A 7,633-nucleotide genomic window follows, 5' to 3' on the forward strand; every position below is an offset into this window, starting at 1 on the left:
GATATCAAGTTCAGACTGAGAGATAAAATGCATGCTGATAATGAGCCTGCCCTCATTCCTCTCTGGCAGTTGAGTGGTATTGGGCAGGATTTTCACCTGAAAAACTGTGAAATTTTTCGGTAAAGTTAACTGCTGGAGGTCAGCCTGCAATACCTGACCAAAGTAGTAAGAACTGTCTCTAAATCCTCGTGGGAGAACTGTCCAGGTGAGTTGTTGGCTGATGGAGGAATCAGGGTCGGTCCAGGTGAAGGCAAAGAGGCGTTGGGAGAGCCCCAGGATGGGGATGGTAAAAAAGGTGTCTTTGAGATCTAAAACTGTGTAGTGGGAGGTATAGGAAGGAATGGTAGATAGGAGGATACAGAGATTAGGGACTACTGTGTGAATAGGCTGAACCATTTCATTGATGGCCCGTAAGTCTTGCAATAACCAGTATGAACCATCGGGTTTTTTTACAGGAAGGATGGGAGTGTTACAGGGGGAGTTAGTGGGCTTGAGAATAGCAGCCAACAGGAGTTTGAGGATGAGTAGCTGGGGCCCCTGAGGGCTGCTGTGGGGATTGGGTATTGTTTAAGGGAAGGATATGAATGTTGGGATTGGAGGGCAATGAGAATGGGTGAAAGTGGAAGGCTGTAGAAGGAAGAGAGGTATCCCACATGATGGAAACTGTGGGGACATCAGATTGAAAGGACGGAGTGGGTGTAGGGAAGGGTTAGAGAGAAGCAGGATGGGTACTGAGAGGTGGGAGCCAGTGGGAATCGACAGGGTTGCTTATGATCTTGAGAGACTGTCTCTGCCTGGTAGGGGAATGCTGCATGAAGCAATGATAAGAAATGAATGTGAGAAAGAGTGTCTAGAAAGGGAGCACCACAGGGTGGGGTGGCGTGAGGGTGCAGGAGATTGCCATCAGCACCCACCACTGAGATCTTTGTCTGTTGTACAGGACCTTTATAATATGGCAATGTGGAGTAGGTGGCCCCCGTATCTATCAGAAAAGAGATCGGCTTACGTTCCACTAGCTCCACTAACTCCAGACGTTCCACTAACTCCTTACGTTCCACTAACTCCAGACACCTGGAGTTCAGTCCTGGTGATCGTCCAAGGGGCCTGCTGACTCTCCAGGGACAGTCTTTCTTCAGTGGCTAAGCTGAAGAGGTCGAGGAATTCAGCCAGGTCCCGGAGTGACTGCAAACCAGATCCTCAGAAGGACCTGGGCAGTCAGACTTCCGGTGAGGACCTCTGCTGGGTGGACGTGGCTTGGGGAGGAAGTTTGGATTTGGGCGCTCCCTGGCCCAGTGGTCAGATAGCCCCACTTGAGCACTTGAAGCACAGTCCCAGAGGAGGTTTCTTTTCCTGGACTGCCCAGAGGAGTTTCAAGAAGTAGCCAGGGTTTGTCTAATGGCAGAAGCCAATAATTGGAGCTCTAAGAGATGCTGCCGCTTAAAGGCCTCTTCTGGGTTATTAAAGACCCTGAAGGCCAGGTGATGAGATCTTGTTGATGAGGGCCTTGGGGAAAGTTTTGGAGTTGTTTCTGGATATCAAGTTCAGACTGAGAGATAAAATGCATGCTGATAATGAGCCTGCCCTCATTCCTCTCTGGCAGTTGAGTGGTATTGGGCAGGATTTTCATCCTGTTTCTCAGTTATTTCTTTTAATTTGTCATAATTGATGGCCTTACAGGCTGCTTTTTTTCAGTCTCTCTGAGACACTGGACCAGGTGGTTACAGAGGCAGACCCCAAGAGTGTTAGTTCGGTAATTCCCATTGGGGTCTTCATGGGGGGTGGCCCTAGTGCCCTCCAGCTGGGTTTGGTCTGTCCCCCCTAGATCTTCAGCATGAACATGGGCCTGGGTCCAGACCTGCTCCCTCTCCTCTGAAGTTAGGGCAGAGGTGAGGATGACATATAAATCATGCCAGGTCAGATGATAGGATTGGGTTAGATATCTAAATTCTTGAGAGTATTTTGTGGGATTTGTGGAGAACAAACGTAGTTTCTGATTTCTGTGGAACAGTCTGAAAGAGAAAAGGGGACATGAACCCTGATTTCTGTTCTCACAACCTCTTGGAGGGGGTACAGAGGTTGCGGTGGTCCCGAAGTGGAAGGTCCAAAGGTGTGGTCAGATCTAGTATGAGGTGGGGAAATTGGGTCCACCATCTTTCCTTTCTCACCACCCAGAGATGCCATCTTTTCTTTTTTGCCCAAGTGTGGCAGAAGGCAGGTGTGGGGCAATGGAGAAAAGGGGAATGGGGTGGAATTTTGCTGATACGGAGGAGGTTGAGGGTGGGGGTGTTATAGAGGAGCAGAAAGGGGGACGGTTGTCTGCTGGGTCAAAGGAAGACAATGGATGAGAGGGTGAGAATCAAAAAAAAATCAGGGGGCTCAGGGAGGGCTGGTTTGGCCCATGCAAGGAAAATTTGAGAGGATTTACAAGACAAACAAAAAGAAGGAATGTTTCAGAGGAGGAGGAAGGCCTGGATATAAGGGATTTCCATTTGCCCAGTCTCGGACAGTGATTGTCAAGGTCAGTGAGGATGAAAAGTCAAAGGTGCCATTTTCAGGCCATTGTAAGCCACTGTCTAGTTTGTACACAGGCCAAGCAGTATTACAGAAAAAGATGAGGCGTTTAGGTGGAAGGTCAGGAGAAAGGTGCAGAGGCTCGAGGTAAGTTAAGAGGCAGCTTAAGGGTGAAGAAGGGGGAATCCATGAGTGAGCAGTCCCTATATCAGAAACTGGACATAGAAAATAAATGAGGTTAAAGAAAGGATGTAAAAGGAACTTACGGGGGGAGGTGGGGAGGTGGAAGTAAGTGGCCGAGGCTGGGGTCAGGAGGTTACTGGGCCTCCCTGAAGGACCTTTAACCAGCCGGAAAAGAGTGGTCAAGGCCCAGGGAAGGTATCCCTGAAGGGGTCTTTTGGACACTTGACCTTTTCCCATAGGTTGGTTCACTGAAAAGAGAAACTCACAGTTATGGTAGATTAATAAGAGAAAGGTTTATTTCCAAATACCATGCGCAAGGGGGGAACCACAAGAATGATTTCCCAAAGTCTCAGAGATAGTGGCTTTTAAAGATGCCTTTTAGAAGAGGGGGAAGAGTGGGGAGAGTATTCGTGCAGATTTTGGTTGCTAGAGGGAATTTGTGTTGATGGGTGGAAAACAGATTGATTTGCAGACTAACTTGAGAGACAGTTCTCATGCTTCATATGACCTTCAGATGACCAGGTCTCTGTGATAAGGAGTCCAGCAGACCCTCTTCTGATTCTAAATCAGGTTACTCAGGTTTTGTAGAGGAGAGGCCGGTCTTTTCTAATCAAAAATGGCCTTTTCACTGAAAATATTCTTTATGCCAAGGAATCATATTTTGGGGTAAAATTTGCTTAGCACCTTCATTCCCATGCCCAAGGCACTGAATAGGTGAGTCTGACTGGCTGGGCTTAGTCTGTGACGGGCACCAGATTTAGGAGGCACAGACTTATCAGAGTTTTTTGGCCCAGAGTGGAGAAAGGGAAGAGAAAAAAACTGCTCAGAAAGGGGTTATATATGAATGCTTAAAAGGCCTAGAAATGGAGGAAGCGGGAGAGAAGAGTTGGAGTTGGGAAAGGGAAGAGAAGTTTTAAAAGGCTCAGTAAAGAGTTCTAGACAAATGCTCACCTCACTATTAAATGGATGAATTCTGGGGGGGGGGTCAGAGGGGTTCCCCCCGTTTCCCATCATCTTGTCATAACAAGATTCCATCTAGTTGAGGGTGGATCCCACGGTGTATCTCAGCCTCCCGAGGGGGCTTCACCCTGTCCCAGGTGAAGGAGACGGTACCAAAATGAGAGGGTAAGGACCAAAAATGAGAGATTATTCTGAAACGTGAAAGAGTCCACGTTCTTGGACTTGGAGTCCAAGTTCTACATGGGAAACGTGGCCTTTATGTCACTTGGGTGCAAGCAGACTGAATCTGAAAAAGAAGTCAGCAGTGGGTTATGGTGGATGGGAATATAAGGGTTTGGAGGGGCAGGGACTGGCATATTCTTTCCCTCCTTGGCAGGATGTTTCTATTTGGGTGGGTCCTTACATTTGGCCCTATCATTCTGGCTGAAGACAATGTCTGAAGGATGACATTTAGGTGATAATTCGTGCAGTCGGCCAAGGACCACTGTTACTGACTGCATTGACCTATGGCCTTGATATTTCTTCTGCTCACTGTTTTTTTTTAAGACACAAACCAGTAAACTAAGAGCTTAAGGACTCTTACTATCTGAATTAATTAAAATATATTTTACAATATAATTTTCCATATGTCTTAGATTATTGTTCCCTGAGCAAAGGACATTTGTCAATCTTTATTTGCAGTCTAGATCTCAGGCCCTGTGGCCACATGGAAAATTGCTGGGAGGTCTTTGGAGCTGTGAAAATGCTGTAGGGATCATGGTGAAACCTGCCCTTTCCCCTTGGTTGGTTTGCTGAAAGATCCACTCATAATTATGGTAGAGAAAGGCTTATTTCCAAATGCCATGTGCATAGGGGGAACACCAACAATGATTTCCCAAAATCTCAGTGATGGTCAGGGGCTTTCATAGAAGGCAGGGGAGAGTGTGGAAAATATAGGTTCAGTGGGCTCAGTGCCCGTAGCTCAGTGGTTAGGGCACCGTCCACAAACACCAGGGCTGGTGGGTTTGAACCCAGCCCAGGCCTGCTAAAAAAAACCAAACAAACAAACAAAAAAAAAAAACAATGACAACTACAACCAAAAAAAAAATACCTAGGCGTTGTGGTGGGCACCTGTAGCCCAGCTACTTCAGAAGCTGAGGCAAGAAAATCACTTAAGTCCAAGAGTTTGAGGTTGCTGTGAGCTGTGACATCACTGCACTCTACTGAGGGTGACATAGTGAGACTCAGTCTCAAAAAAAAGAAAAAAGTGTAGGTGCAGCAAGTGGTTGCTAGAGAAGTGTGTAGATGGGTGGAAACAGATTGATTTATAAATTAACCTGAGAGAGAGGTTTGTGCTTCACATGACCTTTAGGCATGTAAAAAGGAAGTCAGCAGCCCCGTCTGATTCCCAATCAGGTTACTTGGCTTTTATGTAGATAAAGGAAAGGCCTCTTTCAGTGTGTCCTGATCATGAATGGCCTTTAATTCAGAATATTCTTTATACCAAAGAGTCATATTTTGGGGCAAAATTTCCTTAGCTACTTCAATGCAAACAAGCACCTGCTGATTGTCAGGGGACAAAGTTTTGACAAAGCTTTAGATTAAGTAGTGACCCTACTTCAGTAAGCCTCACGTTGGCTAAGTACATGGTTTAGCAAGGTGCAGTGTGTACTAAGTATGCCCAGTGCTGTGAAAGGTGATCATTCCAGTTGGGTCATCTTGTATACCCAACTAATACAAAGTCAAGAAGCCACAGGAGTGGGCTGGTAGGTGCGAGCTCTCAGGACACACAGTATTGCTCTCAACTGCAAACATGAAATTCTCTGTAAGTCTGGCTGCTGAAACTGACTGTTGTAAGCAGAGACCTGAGACCAGTTTTCTCTGCTGAAATAACTTGCTGCAACTCTAGGATTACTCACCAGTTGGAGTGTGCCAGGTCCCAAGAATGTTACCAGTGCCATCTGATGAGTGTGATGGCATCACAGATGGTGCTGCTCTTGGGACAAGGAAAGAATTTCTCTAGGCCAAAATTAGGATATAAATTTATTTTGTGACCGAGCACTGTGGCTCACAACTGTGATCCTAGCACTTGGGCAGCTGAGGCAGGTGAATTGCCTTGTTGCAGGAAGATGAGGCCCAACAGAGAGAAGGAGCACCCAAATATCATGTTTCTTAGAGGAAGGGCTCTATTTCAGCTGGTGGAGGAAACAGTATAGAAGAATTCCAAATGGCTATGCTCCCCCAACTGGCTTAGTCTTTTCCTTTTTATCTCCAGTTGAAAAGTTCCAACCCACAGGTACCTTTCTCATTGGTCAGTTTGAATCAAGGGGGGAAAGTTGGTCCAGCCTCCACAGAACTACAGGATTTCACAGAAGCGGAAATTTCCAGGTCCTAGGAAGTTAAGTCTACAAAATCCTAAGTGCTGAGTCACCAGGGAGAGGACCCTGCAGGTATATCCTTGGGGTCTCCTTGAGAAGACCTTTTTTCTCCTAGACCTCACCCTTCCCAGGTATCCTCCCTCAGCCTGAGCCAGAGCAAGACCCCATCTCTAAACATAGCCTGGCATTGTGGCAAGTGCCTGTAGACCCAGCTACTCCCAGGCTGAGGCAAGATAATCACTTGAGCCCACAAATTTGAGGTTGCTGTAAGCTAGGATGCCATAGCGCTCTACCAAGGGTGACAAAGTGAGACTGTTTCAAAAAAAGAAAAAAGAAAAGAAAGAGGGAAAGAGTGGGAGGTAGAGATGAGAGAAGAGAGCAGAGACTGACAGAAAGGAAGATGAGGGGGGAAGGAGGGAGAGAAGGGTAGCGTCCTAAATAAAGAACCCCAGCACTGAGGTCCAGTGGGAAGCGGAATCTAAGGTGTGTGTGTGTGGGGGGGGGTGTAACTGCAACTGAATTTACGAGGTATTGTGAACACGAATGCTGTGCCCAGTTTTTTTCTCAGCAAGGCTGAAGACAGACCCTATTCCAGGTGTTTGCAAGTCTGAGGCCTGATTGTTCATATTCCATTTTGTCCATCCAGACACTCAGAGAAAGACAAAGGAGCTGGGGAAATGGAAAGAGAATTCACAGTTTTTGGTTTGTTGGGTCCCTCAATGGTTTGTGAAAACAGAAATCCTGGCAGTGCAGGGCTGCTGGCAAAGAAAGTAGGCAGATTGAAAAACTATGAGTTATTACTTTTTTTTTTATTATTTCATTATAAAGGTTGACCATCCTTATACTAATAAACTTTCTCAGAGAGCCAGTACATAGTAACCATTGTGTTACATAGAGATCTGGCTCTCCTAGGGAAAAAGGACAAGAGTGGGTCCCCAGCCCCCATCTCCCTTAATCCTGTGATTGCTGGGGAGGAGGGCACACCACCAACCTACCACCTAGAGTTCAGTGTCCACCTGCAGGAGGAGGTAGGAGATTCTCCAGTCCAAGGACTTAGCCCCAGGTACAAAAAGTCCTGAAGGTGACTGAGAATGCCTTTAAGACTATCATTAGTTTAAATCTACATTGCCGTCCACACCCTGCCCCAAGGGCTCTCCCAGAGGGTTATGGGAGGTTCACGTGTGCAGGACTCTGGTTCCAAAGTGACCTCTCCACCTTGAGGTAGGCCTGATCCTGACATATGAAACAGAAGCACTGCCTTAACACAGGACTCTTTGCCCCAATATTGCGGGTAACAATGCGTTGACAGTTGCCTTCTATGGCCAATATATCTTGCTCTGTAAGCCTGTTTTTTACTTCCTCCACAAAATTTGTTTCAGGCTTGGGGTGTGTGCCCATTTTTGGCCAAGAGTACCCCCAAGAACCAAGGATACAGACAGCTTCCTGAAATTCAGACATTCTTAGGGAGCAGGCAGCCTCCAGAGAACCTGACAATAACATTTTCTTTTTTATAAAATCTCCAATCTCCTGTTTTCTCCCAAATAGCTGCAGCCCCAAAGACCTGCACAAATGCCCTGAATTGCAATTTTCTTCCCCAGACGTTGCATGGAGATATTCAGCTG

Source organism: Otolemur garnettii, unplaced genomic scaffold (assembly GCF_000181295.1).
Source record: "Otolemur garnettii isolate 467f Iridium unplaced genomic scaffold, OtoGar3 scaffold00046, whole genome shotgun sequence".
NCBI classification, from domain to species: Eukaryota; Metazoa; Chordata; class Mammalia; order Primates; family Galagidae; genus Otolemur; species Otolemur garnettii.